At 38.8% G+C, this 21003-nt stretch overlaps 1 long non-coding RNA gene across 2 annotated transcripts in view; it reads right to left on the reverse strand.

The window, feature by feature from the left end:
• Nucleotides 1-21003, reverse strand: part of LOC131137859 (uncharacterized) — a 116395-nt gene that overhangs the window by 31861 nt on the left and 63531 nt on the right. For both annotated transcript variants that reach the window (XR_009131991.1, XR_009131990.1), the window contains exon 3: nt 2897-2958. This is a non-coding gene — a long non-coding RNA (uncharacterized LOC131137859). The remainder of the gene's footprint in view (nt 1-2896; nt 2959-21003) is intronic.

A 21003-nucleotide genomic window follows, 5' to 3' on the forward strand; every position in this document is an offset into this window, starting at 1 on the left:
TTTGCAATCTCTCAGGTCGATCAGTAGGCCATTCGTCCATGTAATGTTTACATCTCTGTGGGCCATTTGGTCCACAATGAGGAGACTGACTGCATTTTTGGTCCACAACCTAACCTATGAGTCCACTGCGCTTATTTGGACCACTTTGCAGCATGGAAAGGACATCTGGGCATCATGGTTTTTTCTTCTTACTGACAAAACGGAGACATTCAAAGTCATGGTGACCAATGAACATTGCTCTGCAACTGAACCCTTAATGTAGACATCCATACAGAGTTATGGCTATATGGTCTACAATAAGCAAATAACCGCTTATGTCTGTAATTCAGCTAAATTTGCTGATACTTGTTTGGCGAGTTTTGCTGATATTTTTCTAGCTACATTTGTTGACATTCACGCTTATGGATCAGAAACCTCTGCAAAATTTCACCTATAGTATATACAATCAAATATGCCTTCTAATAATGCATTTAGGGCGGCCTGGCGGTCGAGTGGTTAGCACGCAGACCTCACAGCTAGGAAACCAGGGTTCAATTCCACCCTTGGCCATCTCTGTGTGGAGTTTGCATGTTCTCCCCGTGCATGCATGGGTTTTCTCCGAGTACTCCGGTTTCCTCCCACAGTATTTTTGTACTGCATTTTTAATGTTATTAGAGCCTTCTAGACATTAAATAACATCCCTATAGTTACCTTTACATTGGTATTACCCAATACAGTAGTAATAGTTTGAGTAAATAAACAATTTAAGACATAAATAAGACTTGTGTGTGTTGATCTGAATGTGTTCCTTCCGGGAGATGAGTGATGGGCGGACAGAAAGTGAGGTCGGGATTCAGAGCTGAGTTTCATGTCGTCATTCATGGTTACGACTGCAACAGTAGCCCATGTTTATATTAGCGATTTTTGTTTAGGTTAATTGGCGACTCCAAATTGTCCATAGGTATGAATGTGAGTGTGAATGGTTGTTTGTCTATATGTGCCCTGTGATTGGCTGGCGACCAGTCCAGGGTGTACCATGCCTCTCGCCCGAAGACAGCTGGGATAGGCTCCAGCACCACCGCGACCCTCGTGAGGAAAAGCGGTAGAAAATGAATGAATAATGCATTTATTCTTATCAACAAGCTTCAATCTTAAAGGTACAGTTCATTGCAAAACAAGAAAAGTACCAAAAGTAAAGAAAGTGTTGAATTCAATGAAGTTTGTTTGTCATACATACGTATATGACACATTGATTTGGTGTTGATAGATTGTCGGACAAATAAAGATGATGAATTCAGATGGAAACATAAGTATGCAGCCTTGGCAGTGCCACTACTTATTGTAATGATTATGACTATTGAAGAACTTGTCCTCCCTCTCATCTATGCTAGGATATTTATTACTGTCTCATCTATTGAAAAGCCTTTTAAATATGATCAACGATGCCCGCCTCTCATTTTTTGTCGGTAAATACATATTAGTTATCTTCATTTCAGCCCAAATGTAATGAGATGTTTGAGACGGGTTTAACGCTATTTTGTCCTCAGGCAGTTTAATAGCAAATATCCATCAGGAGGCAATGCAGCATCCACTAACAATCACTGACTGATGACTTTTCATTCAATTATGATGCATGGCCCTTTTTAAGGCCAAGTTTCCTTGCATTAAAACGTCAATATCTATCAAATCAGGACATCCTACCTTCTTTTCACTTATGTGGGCGCATACACTGGGAATAATGTTATGCTAAAAGTTCATACACAAATACAAGAGGAAGAAAAAAGGCGAAAACTAAATTATATTTAGTTTAAAGCAGGGGTCTCAAACATGCGGCCCACGGGCCAAATGTGGCCCGCAGGACACTAGTTTGAGGCCCCCGCCTTGATATGAAAGTTTAATGTTAGTGCGGCCCGCGCAAGTTTGATATGGATGCAGTATGGTATCATGTACCCAGAAAAAAATATTATGTTTGATTAATGTTCATGTTAAAGGTTAAATAACTGTTAATAGTTATCCTCCCTATCCGTGTGGAAGTGGTAAGTGTTTGGCTATTTAAGTTTAAAGGAAATAACTTGAAGGCTACCGTTTAGGTCGCTAGCTCTCTAGTTTGCGAGTTAGCATGTGTCTCAAGATCCTGCAGTTGCGCAATATGTTGTAAATAAAAAGAGTATAAATGTGACTATAGTCGTGTTTTGTCATGTCTACATGGCTCTAATAATGCTTTGTTCATTTTAATCTGGAAAAAAATAATTTGTCTACCCACCAACTATATGTGGTTTCTTAAGTTTTTATTATTTGCCGTTTTATTATTATTATTATATTTATTGATTACTGATGATTGATTTTCTTTATTCTTGATTTGTTTATTTATTTTTATCTTATTTTGTGCAGAAAATTAAAATAGATATTTGAGAACAGTGGAATGGAACAGTGAAAATCGGAACCAAAGCACTGAAAAAGTTTGTATATTTTTCTGTTTTTAATAAATGCGTTGGTTTTTTTTGGAAAACCTGATGCGACCCAGCCTTGCCCAGACCCTAGCTCCAGTGGCCCCCAGGTAAATTGAGTTTGAGACCCCTGGTTTAAAGTAAGCATTGATGCCAGTGTTCCACAAATAAAGATATTGTTGAAATAAACACGATTTATTTCAAAATTGATCATGCGTCTCTATTTGAGATCTGCAGCACTAAAGTCCAATACAGGATGCTATCTGGTCAATATGGGCCAAAGTGTCTCTGAGGAATACTGTCAGCAATGCATGTCATTAATAACTATGGCAAGTGTGTAGCAAAAAAAAAAAAAAACGAAGGTCCCAAGGCAGTGCTGAGTGCGTATATCAATCAGGGCTCCAAAAAGTTAAACGATGCGTTAGAAAGAAGGTTCCCTATTATGGAAAGAAGATACTGGAAGCACTGACCGTGGGATGACCGTTCTCTTTCAGGCGGTGAGAGAGAGGCACACAAGTAGCAGGAAGTCACTCTGTGAAAAAAAAAAGACCAGTAGACCACACACATTTAAATGGGCATATTCTCACACATGAGCAACCATGATCATAATAATCCATGATAATCTGACACTGCCCCACTTAAGATATAAATAAAGACGGCATGTGAGGATCCTAAGAAAAAAACGTATTGTAATAACAAAGTTCACCTTCTACTTTGTCTCAAACTCATACAATATGTATTTGTCCCACATCAGAAATTCAACATTCCCCCCCCCCCCCCCCCCTCCCCTCACAGCTATTAAAATGTAATAGACAAGAAAACACCTTGACCCCGGTTGCATTGAGAGGCTCCTTCTGCATAATGAGGTCATAAAATGGGACAACGCTGATAAGCGTGCCTAATTTGTTTCTTAAATGGACAGCGGAGACAAGCAGCCTTAGCAACAATAAAGAGACAGACATGACAAATAAGGTGTAATCACTAAAGCGCCATGAAGGTAAAGTGATACAGTGGAACATCCAAGGTCAAATACACTCTGGGACGCTGGTCTACTTCCAATTTGTATTACAAAACAATGTTTTATGTTGGAAATAATGGCATGTATATTAAAGGTGTCCTTGGCTGAAAATTACACTTTTTTTTAACCAAAAATATATGAGAACACCACCAGCAGCTAGAATAGATTACCAATATAAGTTTCAGGTCCACTGTATAAATGACAATAAAGTAAAAGACTACTGTTTTCTCAAAGTACAAAAAAAAAGTATTGTGAAAGGGCATTTTCATTAAAGTTTCTTATCTTCAGTCTGTAAAGATGCAGAATCACCATTTGTGAAATGTAAAATCTTAAGTACTGTCTATAAAACATTTGCAGCATTTCTTGAAATGCTGAATGTATTAAAGAGCAGTTGGTTTGTTTTGTTCTTGTAGCCGCGCCACCTTCAAATAAATTCAGCATACCAGCTTGTTCATGTTAATGGGCTCACCTTGTTCATAATTAACATTCCCACATGGGGTAAGTTTGTTGTTTCAGTGAAGTGAGTAATCGGTTAGGTCCGAGACGGATCCAATCAAGAAAAACCAAACACAAACCATTAGCGGTTTAGTCCACAACATATAAAATACCAAAATAGTCGTCAATAGTTGTTAATTTAATTATCGATTAATAGTTGATTTTGATTAATTGTTGCAACTTCAGTCTGTAAAGATGCAGAATCGCCATTTGTGAAATGTAAAATCTTAAGTACTGTCTACAAAACATTTGCAGCATTTCTTGAAATGCTGACTTTTCAACTGTATTTAAGTGCAGTTTTTGTGAGGTTTGTTTTGTTCTTGTTGTTCTCCACTTTCAAATAAATTCAGCATACCGGCTCGTTTGTGTTAATGGGCTCAACCTGTTAATTAACAACCTGTTGTTAATTTAATTATCGATTAATGGTTGATTCGATAAATTGTTGCAACTCTAGCATGGAGCACTACATCATTACTTGCATGCCAATATCGTTATTGGCATGAAACCACTACAAACATGAACCCTCAGCCCATAATATCAGAATAGCAAAATATGAGTGGATTTTATTATTTCCTTATCATCAAAAAAAACTAAGGATTACAACACACCCCCAACTTAGGGCAAGAGTCTTCACATTATTACATAAAAGTCAAAGCGCTAGTATTCAAAGTCGAATGAGACAACCTTATACCAGTATAGAACACCAATCTACATGGAACCCACTGGGTCCCAACTGGCACCATTGTGTCGCGGTATCACAAAATGTGCTATTTGCTAGCATGTCATGTGTTGCCGATGTCATGATTCAACTGAGTGGTTGAATTGTGCATCTGACTGTATTGCATATGAAGCCCTTTTCCATGTTGTTGTTCTGCATAAACAGAATTAGTCAGGAATGGAGACACAAAAGTCAACTTAACAATTCTGTCTTCTGAGTTAGTATCACAGCTGTAACAGAGTCTGTATAAAAAGAGAATGCAGAGAAGACAGGATAAAGGTCTGAAGTTTAATTGTGCTGGTGAGCTAACAGAAGCGCTATTTGAATATATGAAAGATCAAACTAATACTGCATTTGTTTGTTTTCTCATGGAGTGGGGGCACTATCGGCATAAACAGTACACGATGTGCAACGCAACGGTGAAATAGACTTAGGCGTGTTTGCAGTTTCCATCCTGATGACGGATTTTTTTTTTTTCTCGACTGACTCGTGTATCCATCTCTTTCAAGCAAAAATAATTGGGGCTCTAAGGAGAACTTGGCAGATGGATTTGTCAGGTTTTAAAAGGCAATTACTTAACATGCTTTTGTGCCATCCATTCCCTTCCAAATATTCCTGTGTATATTAAACCTTTGTACATAGATGTATTTGAGTGCTGTCCTGTTTTTTGCATTAATCCTCCTGAAAATGTAGCATTAAGTGAATGCATCCTTCATTCCACTGACACACATTTGACATCACAACCTTAAGTGTCATCAAGGAGCAAGACGCACATGTTTAAGAGCACACACACACACACACACACATACATACACACACAGCTGGCCATACATATTAAAGAGAGATTTCGTTCTTTCCTCCTGTGCATCAAAGGACACAAACTTGCATGCATGAGCACACACACACACACACACACATACACACACACAGGACCACAACCACAACCTGCAAGCACACTCATGCAGGCTGGCAAGAAGCAGCAACAAATGGCTGTGAAGGCAGAAGAGTGCCCCCTGCTGTTACACAACCGACACAAAGGATGCGCCACCTGTTCACGCTGACTCGCCGCTCCTGTTGGGATCCTCTCTATTAGCTGAGAGGTTGCACTAATAAAATGGATGCCTCCGTCATAAAACTGCAGGCAAACCTTGTAGAGACAAGGAAGGACCGGAGAGGGCACAGGGAAAAAGTATGAGGAAGACAGCAGTAAAGTTTAAGCAGCATCTAAATAAAAGTAGAACTACCACATTCGGTAGTACGGTAAGATGATCCTACTGTTACTCTGGCCGGCACGAGCCAACTTTATTACAAAAATAAAGTAATTGTGGTGGTTGAAGTGTATTTAATTATACGACTTAAGGTTGTAGCTTTTTATACAAGACTGAATTTACATTGTATATTGTTTTATATTGTAATAATTCCCCAAAATATCATGATATATGCAAAGCTCCGTATCACCCAACCCTAATAAAAACAGTATAGGTAAGAGATGTACAATATAAGTACCAATACAAGTTTAGAATTGAAAAAAATAATTATTTTAAGGTGGCTTCCTCTGGTGGACACAGGAAGCTGAATGAATCATGTTGGTAACTATGGCAATGAAATGTTTTGATGTGAAGAAATGCAAAATGCGACCCATATCACTACTTGACTCATATATTTCTTACCTACCTTTCGAGTGTTAGGTTGTGGTGTGATGAATTTAGCGCGGGGTACCCATACACGCATGGGGAAAACATGCAAACTCCACATAGAGATGCCCAACCCAGGTGGTACTTGACTCATATATTTCTTACCTACCTTTTGAGTGTTAAGTTGTGGTGTGATGAATTTAGCTCGGGGTACCCATACACACATGGGGAAAACATGCAAACTCCACAAAGAGATGCCCAACCCCGGTCTCCCAAATCTCCTGTGTCCTACATGCTAACCACTCGGCCACCGTACGGCCCCTGCTGTGTCTTATATACCATCAAACATGGTACTATAAGAAACTATAGATTAATTAGTGTGTCATTCCTTGTTAGAACAAGTCTAAAATGATGAAAATTGATGGAAACACTGAGATGACAGCAGCACAACAAGGGCACCGAACATTACGCTATCATCAATCAAGTGCGATGTTCAAATGAGCCAAACATGGAGCAGTAAATCAGGACACAGCGAGGAGGCAGGTTGAGAATTTGGAAGGGCGTAGGAATAAATGACAGCATTGTAGAGTGGCAATACAAAACAGATGGTCGGTCATATCAGAAGAATATTGGAGAAGTACGTAGTCAAACTGTCAAAATAGAAGCTGGGATGGTGAGTGATTGTGGAAGATCAGCTTGCTTTGACACATGAAAGACTTCTTTAGCCAGCAAATGGACATCGGGACCATTGAGACGAATCCGGCAATAAAAAGACCATTAATTCTCATTGGGCACAAGGAGAGGTCCATTTGTTATGGCAAATGGTTTTCTTGTATGACTGTTCGAGACAGAGTCCCACAATTAGGAGCCGGGACGGTATATATCATCATCATCGGGGTACCCACAAGCCTGGAGAGATGAAGATGGAGCCACACATGATGATAGGGGCATATTTAATAAAAGTCTGAGGTTTTTTTTTTAGTCTTAAAAGGGGAGAGGCTGATTAGTTTATGGGGTCTTTAATGGTGGCCTGTCAGCATCACACCCTTTCAAATGGGCTCATTACGCATCAGTGTGAATTCTGTTTGCATTAGCGAAGAAGGAAAAAGGAAGCAAAACACAGACGCAGAAGGTAGAGGGGGTGAAAACAAGAAACTTCACAGCTCGTTTCTGGATAATGTATACCCGAGGACGACTATCCAGACTAAATGATGAGCACTCAGTGTTCAAGTAGCCTCTTTAAGCACAGTGTGAGTGAAAATAGTATAAAACCCTAAAGCACACAGATTAACGCACAAGAGCGCATTAAGAGAAAGAAATGGCGCAGCAGAGTTGTAAGTCATTCCTCTCACATTGATGATGCAGGCTGCCCTTGAAAGTATACGGTATGTGAGCTGACTGTAAACAACAATATAGGTTTATTGACCTCAGGAAGGGAATGCAGGGGAACTTAAGAGGTTGACATATATGCAAATTGGACAACTTTTTAAAGCCTGCAAGACGACGTGCAGGGGTGCACGATGCAACCGATGCAAAGACCACTTTGATATTGTATACCATTCATTCATTTTCTAACGTTTATCCTCATAAGCGTCACAAGGGTGCTGGAGCCTATCCCAGCTGCTGTCGAGCGAGAGGCGGGGTACACCCTGGACTGGTGGCCAGCCAATCACAGGGCACATATAGACAAACAACCATTCACATTCATACGTATGAACAATTTGGAGTCGCCAATTAACCTAGCATGTTTTTGGAATGTGGGAGGAAACCGGAGACTACCTTCTTAAATAATCTTTGAGTATTTCATTTTTAATTTAAACTTATTCCCCAACCAAATATTCCAAAAATCCCATATTTGTTTATTATATTTTATATAATAATTTTATGATAAAGAAATAATTTTATGATATAATAATAATAATAATAATATAATATAATAGTTTTTAATAATTTTATTTTTTTAGTATGATTTTTTGTACTTTTCCTATAATGTTTCACTTCTATGCGACAAAACTGACAATATTGACTCGTAAAATTGTGTCGCAACTTTTTTCTTTACATATTTTGACTTTATTCCCATAAAATTACATTTTTTTCCATTTCTTTGTTTTTTTCTTGTAAATTTTCTTCTTTCCCGTAAATTTTCTTCTTATCTGACTTTAATCTCATAATATGGTAACTCTTTCCGCAACCTTTGTTGTACGTATGTCATACATCATACGTTATTATTGTAAAAATGACAAAAATTGTAAAAATTGTCATTACATTGAGTGGAACCATAAACAGTATACTCACACAGTTTATTTGTCCGGTAGTGCATTCTGAAAACATGAAAATAAACAAACAAAACTGCAAGAAAAGTCAAGCATCCATCCATTTTCTATGCTGCTTATCCTCACTGGGGTTTCAGACTGACTTTGGGCGAGAGGCGGGGTCAATCGCAGGACACATATAGACAAACAACCATTCACACTCACATTCATACCTATGGACAATTTGGAGACACCCCTTTTAAATACTGTACAGGCAAAGTTGCGAGAGGAGGAGAACTTTTGGCCCAGTTTTTTATTGGAATTCTGCACGCTTGGATCATATTTATCTTGTCATTCTAGGACAGTTTCTGAATTCTGACGCTGCCAAACCATTCAACCGTGTACACTTTGTACTGCCGGAGTAGAATGCAAGCTTATTTATTTATATAAAGTTTGAGAAACCTTGTTTTAGAGTATGTAAGTAGGCCTTTTCAATGTTGTCCCAGCTCGCTAATGGAGCAATCACTTCATATCACTGACTTTGCAGAGCAATATGCGTGCATGCCAGCTTAAGAATCTTCACTGTCATGTTGCAGTTGTGCAAAAACAAGCTAATGGAGGAGAAAAATTGAGAAAGTGAACAAACAGTACCCTCACGGAGACAGTTACTGCTCCAACTAAATGTCAGATTGGCAGATGCTCCCATCTGGTCTCTTGATGTTCATCTGTTTACCATCTTTCACAAAACATGCCCGGATCAATTATGACTCAGCCAAATGTCACCTTCATGAGGGGGCTGCTTAAATGATATTTGGCTGAAAAAGGGGCTGGAAAACATAATGAACAATAATTTCGAGTGGTGAACATATACTGTAAGTCAGGGGTCTCAAACTCAATTTACCTGGGGGCCACTGGAGCTAGGGTCTGGGCGAGGCTGGGCCGCATCAGGTTTTCCAAAACAAAACCAAAAAAACGCATTTATTAAAAACAGAAAAATGAATAAACTTTGCTTTGGTTCCGATTTTCTACAAGAAAAAGCTCTGATTCCACTGTTCTCAAATATGTTACTTTTTATTTTTCTACACAAAATAAGATGACAAATAAATAAACAAATCAAGAATAAAGAAAATCAATCAATCATTAATAAATAAATAAATATAATAATAATAATAATAATAATAATAAAACGGCAAATAATAAAAACTTAAGAAACCACATATAGTTGGTGGATAGACAAATTATTTTTTCAGATTAAAATGAACAAAGCATTATTAGAGCCCTGTAGACATGACAAAACACGACTATAGTCACATTTATACTCTTTTTATTTACAACATATTGCGCAACTGCACGGTCTTGTGACACATACTAACTCGCAAACTAGAGAGCTAGCAACGGAAACATTAGCCTCCAAGTTATTTCCTTTAAACTTAAAAAGCCAAAAACTTACCACTTCCACACAGATAGGGAGGATAACTATTAACAGTTATTTAACCTTTAACATGAACATTAATCAAACGTAATATTTTTTTCTGGGTACATGATACCATACAGCATCCATATCAAACTTGCGCGGGCCGCACTAACATTAAACTTTCATATCAAGGCGGGGGCCTCAAACTAGTGTCCTGCGGGCCACATTTGGCCCGCGGGCCGCGTGTTTGAGACCCCTGCATGTAATTGATTGAAAATAAGAGTAACATTTGGGGAAGCATTGTTTGTATGGTCGCCAACCATCCAAAAATTTCCAAAAATGGAAAGCATGCGTCATGTATTGAGCTGAAAAAGGATGAACTTTGACCTGTATTACCATGACAATCAGAAATATCCTCCTTCACTACATCCATAAACCTCCTCTTTGGTCTTCCTCTACGCCTCCTACCTAAACACAGCATCCTTCTACCAATATATTCACTATATCTCCTCTGGACATGTTCCAACCATCTCAGTCTGGCCTCTCTGACTTTATCTCCAAGGCTTCTAACATGTAATGCCCCTCTGATGGATTCATTCCTGATCCTATCCATCCTGGTCACACCCAATGTGAACATCAGCATCTGCATCTCTGCTTCCTGTCTTAACATGGGTGGTCTAACCGCAGTTTTGTAGTACCGATAGCACCCGGCTCATCTCATTAGTCGAGGTTCCCTCGTTTATCGCGGAGGATTGGCTCCCAAAATAAGTGATATCTTAGTAGCAAACTTTATTTCTTACATATGTTTTAAGGCTGTAACACCCACCACCATTACACTTTATAGACTAAGTATTCTCTTGTTTAAATACTCAAAAAAGTTCAGTCTAAAACTAATTTCACACAAAACATTCAGCATAACGGTAGGGCTGAAGACAAGAGGGTCGGTCGATCCCAAAAGCATGGTGTCCCTCATTTACTGTTGCATAATGAGCTACAGAAGAGGTTATATTAGCCCAAGATTGTTGCATTTGAAGCTTCTCCTTTCTCCTCCTTGCCATCCTTCCGAAGGAGTAATACTTAGGGAAGTGTTACTTTAAGTCAGGGATGTGTGATGCATGAGCCTTCTGGTTGCGGGAGCCGTGCTCACTCCCCGAGCTCTCACATACGTGGTGTGTGTGTGTGTGTGTGTGTGTTGCCACATGCTGTGACACACTACGATCATATTTCATGATGAATTTAAAACTACACAGAGGGTGGTATTGATCTGTTGCTGTAGCTTTTCTTTGAGAGATTCATCTTATGAGGGTTTAATAGCCACACATTCAAGTTCCTCTGATCCCAGAGGTGTTACCACACGCCTTTGTTCACCTTTCATCGTTCTTCTACGGTCATCTTTCCCTTTTCGCAAAATAATATACAATTTCCTGCTCTTCTGATCAGTTTTTCAAAAGTTAAAGGTCTCCAGTTTCCTACTTTGTCTTACAGCTTCACTTTTTAATGCCCCCCTTTTACTCCCGAAAGAGCCCCATAAAATCATTCTCATCTTTATAGCTTTTTCTTTCTTCTTTAGCTCATACAATATCTAGTTATTGTTCCTCAACGTGTCAGGCAAGCTACACACAGGAGAGACATTGCTGATGTTTAATGTGTCATACTCTATGAGTATTATTGTCCCCTAAGTTGAACCTAATGTTTGGAGGCCCGATAGTGACGACCAAGACAAGGTAAAGTTAAGTAAGCAGTAAACTACTTTCATGCCGCCTGCTGTATCACTATGGATTATGGTCATATAAAGCATACGTGCACAGGAAGGGAGTGAAAGCTGAAAAGCAATGTTCATAGGCAAATAACCACAATATATCAAATTCTAATACGATATTGAGGGTACTTTCTTTAGAAAGAAACATGTATAAAAGGTTAAAGATTTATATACGCAAACGAGCAAGTGCATCTCCAAGCAAGTCAGAGCTTTTCTTCCGGTCACTCACACATGCCAGTTAAGTGTAAGGGAATAATTTAATGATAATAGTAATCAATCAAGCAAATAAATATGATTACTAAAATATGCAGCTGCACTGTTGAGGAGTGGTTAGCACGCAGGCCACACAGCTAGGAGACCCGAGTTCAATCCCACCCTCGGTCATCTCTGTGTGGAGTTTGCATGTTCCCCCCGTGCATGCGTGGGTTTTCTCCGGGTACTCCGATTTCCTCCCACATTCCAAAAACATGCTAGGTTAATTGGTGACTCCAAATTGTCCATAGGTATGAATGTGAGTGTGAATGGTTGTTTGTCTATATGTGCCCTGTGATTGGCTGGCCACCAGTCCAGGGTGTACCCCGCCTCTTGTCCAAAGACAGCTGGGATAGGCTCCAGCACCCCCACGACCCTCGTGAGGAAAAGCGGTAGAAAATGAATTAGTGAATGAATAATAAAATATGTGTGGTGGTTAGAGTGCAGGCCACACAGCTAGGAGACCCAGGATCGATTCCCCCCTCGGGCATCTCTATGTGGAGTTTGCATGCTTTATACCGCTTGTCCTCATTATGGTATGCTGGAGCCTATCCCAGCTGTCTTCAGACAAAGATGGGTACACCCTGGTTGGGTTGCCAGTCAGACAAACACATTCATACTCACACTGATGGACAATTTACTCCACACACAGAGATGTATATAAAATGTGTAATTGTGTAATATTTTTGGGTGTCCAGAACAAATTAATTGGATTTACATTATTTCATGTAGGGAATGGATTAATGATGAAATATTTTTGGGACATCTTCTGTTCCCTCAGTGTCATTTACCCAGCATCAGAAAAAAGGTGGGGAAATGCCAGCATTTCCAGGCGGTGTGAAAGGGGGCCGCTGATTCAGACCTTTGGAAAGCCCCTGAGCTCTAGGAGTGTTTTCCGAAAAGAGAAAAGCAAGGCACTTTCTTTTAGTCTATCCCTGTGTTTCTGTCCCCGTAATTTCACACATCCATAGAAACAAGGCCTTTGTCACCTTTCAGTCTGCTACCTCCACCATCGTTACACAACTATCTCTCTCTTCCTCTCTCATTTTACACATCACCTTTATGTTTTCCCTGGCCCTCCGCCTCCCGTCTCCCCATCCAGCTTGCAGTCTTTCGTCACTACCTTCCTCCATGCATTCCTCTCCTCCGCTGTGTTCTTTCATTTCCTGTGCATGAAAGATTCATCCCAGCATTTTAATAATAAATAAGAAGATACAGTTGAAAAGTGCAGAGAGGCACCCTTGCAAGGATCCAAAAGACAAGCCAGGGTAATATTCCTCATCAGTCATCCTGCTCGTCTCTGTTCCCTCCACTCGTCTCCCCAAAGGATGGCTTTTTGTGTGGCTAACGGCAAGGCAAACAATGAGGTCGAGGGTGGATGTGATGACCTTGTGCTTATCTCCAGTGTACTGATTCGATTGTTGTTGTAAAACTTTAAGCTTGTTACTCTCTAAGTCTTGGGTTTTTGACCCAAAATGGGATAGAGGTCAATTTGCATTGGGTCATTGATCATCAGCAGGAATATGACTTGTCAATTCATGCTGCTCTTTACGTAAAGTTATGGCGATATGTCATATATTTTAGAGGAGACACATTTAGACTCATTCATTGACCTTCAAAATTAGTTCATCAAGACGGGAGGAAATGATAGGGAGGTATGAATAAACATCAAGAAAAATAATTTCATCCCTGATTCATTAGCAAGTTCTGATTTTATGATTTACATTTATGATTATCTGATTTTTTTTAGTTGGATTTCAACTTATTCATGAAAATTCAATGTTGCAAAAAAAAAAAACACTGTATGTGGACTTTGTATCAACGTGACGAATGATACAATAAAGCAAAGAACTGTCAAGGTTAGAGCAGCTCAGAAATGCATTGGATACGCTACATGCCCCATGATCATCCCATCAACTTAGCCTGACGTGGCGGACAGGAGAGAGAAATATTATAAAGCGATTTCATTGACATGCAATGCGATACTTGTGGGGTAAAAAAAAAAAAAAAAGCCATTCACTCATCTTCATTAGATCCAGGGAGTGAGAAAGGATGCTAAAGTTAAACAGACCAGAACTTATAAGTACCACAAAGAGGACAGGAACACAATACTTTTTTTTTGTAGGAGGATATTTTCAAGGTTTTTTTTTTTTTTTTTTTTTTTTTTTTTTAATGGTCACAAGGAAAAAAGGGAGCTATAGACTGACACACCATCTGAGCTATTCTCCGGTGATGTGATGTTTCATGCTTATTTAAGCACAGATTTCAAAAATACGAGTCACGTTGTGTCCTCCAGAAGTGAAGGAAATGACTGTGGCCTTCCGGGCAACGCTGCCTCAGACAAGACTATACGGAATGAATGTGGCAGTGAAGCATTAAGATGCTATGGAGCGAGGCGTTCACTTGTTCTGTTGCTGTAGTAAACTCGCATATAGGATGGGCGAGGGCGCACCGTGACAAGTCGGTTAAGGGTTGTGAGTATGATAAATGTCCCCCTTATCCCTCAATAAGCCCTGACCACGTAGCTTCAGTTTTCCATCCAGTCACCTTTTACACGGTTTCTAATGCAATCCATGATGATGTAATTATCATCAATTCACAGATGCAAACATTTGCAATACTTTTAACACAGTGTTTTTCAACCTTTTTTGAGCCACGGCACGTTTTTTACATTGGAAAAATCTTGTGGCACAACAAGTTATTCCCTTGTTGGAATAACTCCGTATTGCCAGTTTTTCGTCTGTCCAGTCTTGAAATTTAGTTTGAATCAAAAACAAACTTTGCTTAGTCCAGTGCCGATTGCTGGCCTCCATTTTTAAAAGTGAAGAACGTCTGGAACTGCATGTTACGTCATATCTGAGCATGCGCTGAAAGAACGCACCCGGGATAAATTTAAACAGGAAAATATCAAATTCAATCTTGCTAATATTTTATAATTAAACTCGGGACATGTTTTATATAGATACATATTTTCTTTTTTAATAAAAGTGGACTTGTGAATGGCGTATAGAAGGGTTTCGATTCTGTTCCACAGATGGCGCTAATGCACACGAAAGCTGCTTGCCAACCGCCAATAAACAACAGAAGAAGAAAAACACCACGAAGAAGAACGCACCCTGACAACTTTCCGTTTGAGCGGGTACAAGATACCTCAATCGGATTGGTTAAAGGAATATTCCACCCCTGTTCAATTCTTTCCCTTTGAGCAAATAAACTAAATGCAATTGGAATATTTGGGTCCATGTATACTATTGACATAATGGCTATTGACATAATATTTGCAAATGATGATTAATAAATGTTAATTATAAAAAGTGATATTGGATAATTCCTCACGGCACACCTGACGGTTTCTCAAGGTACACTAGTGTGCCACGGCACAGTGGTTGAAAATCACTGCTTTAACAGACCTTTGACATAATTCCCAGTAGGGCTCTTCAATGTTTAAGCACAAAAGGCTTCACAAAGTTGCAGTATTATTACAATTTCTTTTTTTTTTTGTGCCACAGCAGCATAATCCTCAATTCCCAGTTGACCAATTTATTGCCAGCGGTGATTACTCAGTAACGAGGAATCTAGCATGTAACTACAGTACTTTCAAACCAATTATCACATATCACATATCATTCAGCATCTCTCTGAGGAAAAAGTCAGAATAAGACATACTTGGTTGTTGATTATGTGTCGGAGTGTGGGTCATTATTTTTTGATCATCAATAACTATGTGGTCCACTGTGGTGTTTGCCACAAAAGGGAATGGGATGGAATGAGCTGAGGAGATGAGGTAAGAATGATAGTGGTGGAGGTTTTGTAACAGAGGGGTCTCTCCAAGGTTTGATGAAGATGAAGTGAAGTGTTAAAAATCAATAAGCTGCTCGATATCCATCCCCAGAAAGACTTGATCGCCAGGTCCCCATTTGAGGGAATCATTGATAGCTATAAAGGCTGAATATAGTGAGCCTCTTCAACGCTTCAGTCAGTTTGAAGTTAAATGACTGATAAGGCCAAGCAAGATAAAATCAGATTTGATCTCAAAGGCAAGAGAGACTTAAATGAGTCTTTTGTCCGCCCAAATTTAACCAAGAAAATGGGAAAAGGACAGCATACTTTTGCTATGAAAGAGACAAGTCTCAACGATAATACTACTTATTTGGAACTCACCAGTTCCTTGGATACCAATTAAGATTGAGGAACAAATAAAATGACATGCAAAATCAACCAAACATACTGTAGAATCATAGTAACCCTGCTTGACGACACACCATAAAACATGGCTTCATCAAGCCGAAATATTCTCTGATGTGGGCAGCGTGGAGATAACGCGAAAATGTATGTTAAAATGGTGTGCATGAGCAGATATCCCAGTAATGAACAACATCATTACATATCATTCTATGGTCCATGAAGTGTCAAAGGGATGGACATAAAGGGAGACCGGAAGAAATTAGACCGTATCTATTATGATCATTTGGATCATTTAATAGTTTTCATTACTTTTCACTTGGCTGCTTTCATCTAATCGTCTCCGCCAGCTACGATGTCAAAATCGCGTGTGACCTTGTCAAGGTTCATGTCCAACCACTAAATTAGATGTCCCTATTAGTGATTTTTGAGTCACGCCACTATTGCAACGACAGTGATGCCTTGGTTAGCATCATTAATCTGTGCCAGAAGGTCCGACTCAAACCAAAATGGACTGTAACCAAAGCAAATTTTCCCCTCGAAAATAATGAAAATCCAATGACTCCATTCACTGTGCAGTATTAAGGCTCTAAGTGCAATATATTAAGTTCTAAGTGAAGTATTTCAATAATATGCCTCACACACACACACACACACACATATATATATATACTGGTCATATATTTCATCTCATGCCTTGGTTAGCATCATTAATCCGTTCCAGAAGGTCCGACTCAAACCAAAATGGACTCTAACCAAAGCTATTTTTCCCATAGAAAATAATGTAAATCCAATGAATCCATTCCAGACACCCACAAACTTAAACACAAAACATATTTTAAAGACAATAATTACAGTTTTCTACATACACACACACACACACATATATATATATATATATATATATATATATATATATATATATATATATATATATATATATATATATATATATATATATATATATACTGGTCATATATTTCATCTCATTTCATATTATCTTGCAAACTGTATTGTATATAACTCTGGGTAAAATTGTTGATTTGTTAATACTTGGGTTGTTTATATTGTTTTTTTTTATATTCTGTATTTTTGTACTGCTTAACTGATTCTGTACTCTTGCTGCTGTGCAATGCAAATTTCCCCACTGAGGCACGAATAAAGGCATATCTTATCTTATCTTATCTTATCTTTTTTCCTCTGATGAATCCCCTTTCAGATTGTCTGGGAGAGTTTGAGAGCTACCAGCGTCATGCCAACAGCAAAGCATCCTGAAATCATGAATGTGTGGGGTTGATTCTCAGCCAAGGAAATGGGCTCACTCACAATTCTGCCCAAGAACACAGGCGTGAATAAAGAATTGTACCAAAACATCCTCGGAGACCAACTGCTTCCAACATTCCAAGAACAGTTTGGTAATGAACAATGCACCTTGTCATAGTGATAATTAACTCAAAACTTCCACAAAATTTCCCAAACTTTTGAGTACTTGTGGTCATTCATCAATAAAAAAACATTTACCTTTACCTGAAAACACCGAAGCAGCAAACTTTGTAAAAACTAATACTTAAAACTTTTGGCCCTGACTGGAAAACAGCTCATTAGCATTAAAGCTAGAAAAACACAAAACAGCACGTTCCCACTTGGGCTTACTAAAAGCACTTTGAAACTGTCTAAATTCCATCATGAAAGATACACTTTGCCAGTGGAATTACAGTTTAGGTTTACATAAATCCGACATCAGCTTTGTTTGCTCATGCTCTGCGGGAAATGGAGACTTTACAGGCTGGTGCGTTTTCATGCTCAGCTGGCCTCTCGTCTCTTCTTTGCGAGTTCAAGAGCTCTCCAACAGATGTTCCCCGTCATCCTGCTTTGACTCCTATGCCACATCTGCCCGGTTCTTGGCTGCAGCTGTTTACTTGCCCTTTACAATAAGGACATGTAATTGTGTACCGTCCATTTTTTGTTTTTTTTTTGTTTTAAACTTGGCTGCTCGTCAAGATTCACAATAAAACCACTGATCTGGCGTCAAAGTTAAACGAAACCTTTTCTTATAGCGATCTGAACACAATGTCCAACTAAAGAGGCATGTCAAGTCGCTACTGCGGTCGAGAGACGTCTCTAGGGAAGGTGTGCATTTCTTTGTTTTCCTTTTGCACCAATTACAATGACTGATGACAATCGAACCCGGGACAAGTGTTTCGACAGGACTTAAGAAGCAATTAAGGTAGCAAGGTAACACAAAGCTACAACACAAACATTCACAGGGACGTCTGTTCAGTTCAGCATAGAATGGATTTCCCCCCCACCCCGCTTAGAAAGGCCCAAGAGAGGTTGAGTAGTGTTATTTAGCTTTTGATCAATGACACAAAGCTTTTTAGTCTCACTTTAAAGAGTTTAATAGAGTATGACAGAAATGCTAACAACGCAGCATAGGGAGCAACTGGGGGTTCGTGGTCGTGCCCAAGGATACTTCGACATGATCACACGAGGATGGGGGATCAAACCTGTGACCTTCAAGTTGGGATACAACCACTCTGCTGCTGAAACCGAAATCCAAGCAAAAATAAACTGCTGAAATCAAACTAATCAGGACTTATTTTGAATTTGTTATATTATAACAACATTGTTGTTGTTATATGTTATATATTATAACAACAACAATGCATAACGATGAGCCAATTCAAGAAACAATACAAGCAGTTGATGTTTGCTAAATACAAGGATGAAGAGTCTTGAACCAGTCATGATGTGCTATATATATATATCACTATATTGACCGTTACTATGGTACCCATTATGTCATTGGATGGTCATATCACCTCGTACTTCGGCACGAGGTACCTTATTATGTTATTATAATAAGAGGGATATTTTTATACTTAGAACATATAAACCTGACCTGACCTGTTTATGACTTTCTAGATATGGATTCTAACATTATTAGAGACCTGCAGACATGAAATAACACCCCTATGAAGACTCTTGAACCAGTCATGATGTGCTATATATACATATCACTATATTGACAGTTACTATGGTACACATAATGTCATTGTATGGTCATATTACCTCGTACTTCGGCACGAGGTACATTATTATGTTATTATAATAAGAGGAATATTTTTTATACTTAGAACATAGAAAACCTGTTTATGACTTTCTAGATATGGATTCTAACATTATTAGAGACCTGCAGACATGAAATAACACCCCTATGAAGACTCTTGAACCAGTCATGATGTGCTATATATATATATATATCACTATATTGACAGTTACTATGGTACACATAATGTCATTGTATGGTCATATTACCTCGTACTTCGGTACGAGGTACATTATTTTAAAAAAACAAAAAAAACTTGCATTATGGAAAGCAGGAAGTGAACAAATGTAACAGTTACTGATTGTAAAAGTACCAGATGGAGGGGTAGGATTTAATAAGCTTTGCTTCTTCCTACTCCTTTTGGACATGTGGAACTGTGAACTGATTATGTGGTACATTCAATTGTAATCTGATGCATGTTCAAATGAAATAAAACCATTACCATATTTGTCAAAATTTTGTGATGGCAACGGGCTTCCATACAAATGGCTATCAATTACACTAGAGAATAAAACAAACCACTCAGTCATAATACTTATAATCTTGCTTAAGTTTCTTCATCTTTGTTTTGGGCGTTTACCCGACATTTGGATCAAACAGCTTGTCTGCTATTCTTCCACAGACTCGGTTGTTTTCAGTCATCGCCTCAAAGCCTCGCTGAATATATTCCTCTGTAAATACGTTCAAAAGAGCTTTGCGTATTGAAATGAAGCCCAAAAAAAAATGGAGTAAACAAGTTTACATTCACACACTCACTTTGCAAACCGAGTCAAAACACTGGAAGAGAGTTTCTGGTGGAAATGGGAGGGATTTCCAAAAGGGACTTCCTGTAAAGGCTCCTGCATTGGAAATAAATCTAAAAACACTGGAATAGGAAAGTATCAGCATAGAGTATAACTAAGGTGTAGACAAATAGCCTAATATTTTTTTACAAGGTCACCTTTTTGTGTAAATGTCACTGCATTGCCAAAGCCTGTATGTGCTCTTTTCTCTCGCCTCAAACTGCAATATGCATATGCAACAACACTCCAGTTGGGTGATATTATGTCCAAAAATAATATGCCATTCTTTGCTTTATATACAGTAAATGACCAAAAAGTATAGTATTTGGAATGTCTGCCTACGTTGCATTCCATCACTGGTTTATTAGCTTGTTTGCAGGATGGAAATCCCTGGCTGTTGGTGTCAGGGGAATTATATGTCCACATATTGTGTTCTCCCAAAGGGGTAAAGGCGGGGGGGTAGTAGGCAGGTAGTTTTTTTGTAGCAAGCAGTGAGCAGTGGGCCAATGGGAGGGTGCCATGAGCAACATAGGTAGATAAGCATGAAATGATCAAATATAGCAGAAATGATCTCACTTGTTTGCAAAGTACATCCGTACAGTACACAAAAGCATGGAGATTAACAATGTAGTCATCCCATGAACACTGTTTGGTGGTTAGATACCAAAATATCACAAAATATGCATATTTAAGCAAACTGTATCCACAGCCGTCCCTCGTTTATTGAAGTTAATTGGTTGCAGACCTGACTATGTTAAGTGGTAGGATTCAATATTAATAAAAGGAATATTTTTATACTTAGAACACTGTTTATGACTTTCTAGATATGGATTCTAACATTATTAGAGACCTGCAGACATGAAATAACACCCCTATAGTCAACTTTTTACGGAATCACGGGTGTATAGTGTAGTTCTGAGCTGCTGTTTAGAGCGCAGGCTATAGATGGCAGTAATTTTCTG

This window comes from Doryrhamphus excisus, chromosome 11 (genome assembly GCF_030265055.1).
Source record: "Doryrhamphus excisus isolate RoL2022-K1 chromosome 11, RoL_Dexc_1.0, whole genome shotgun sequence".
Classification (NCBI taxonomy): Eukaryota; Metazoa; Chordata; class Actinopteri; order Syngnathiformes; family Syngnathidae; genus Doryrhamphus; species Doryrhamphus excisus.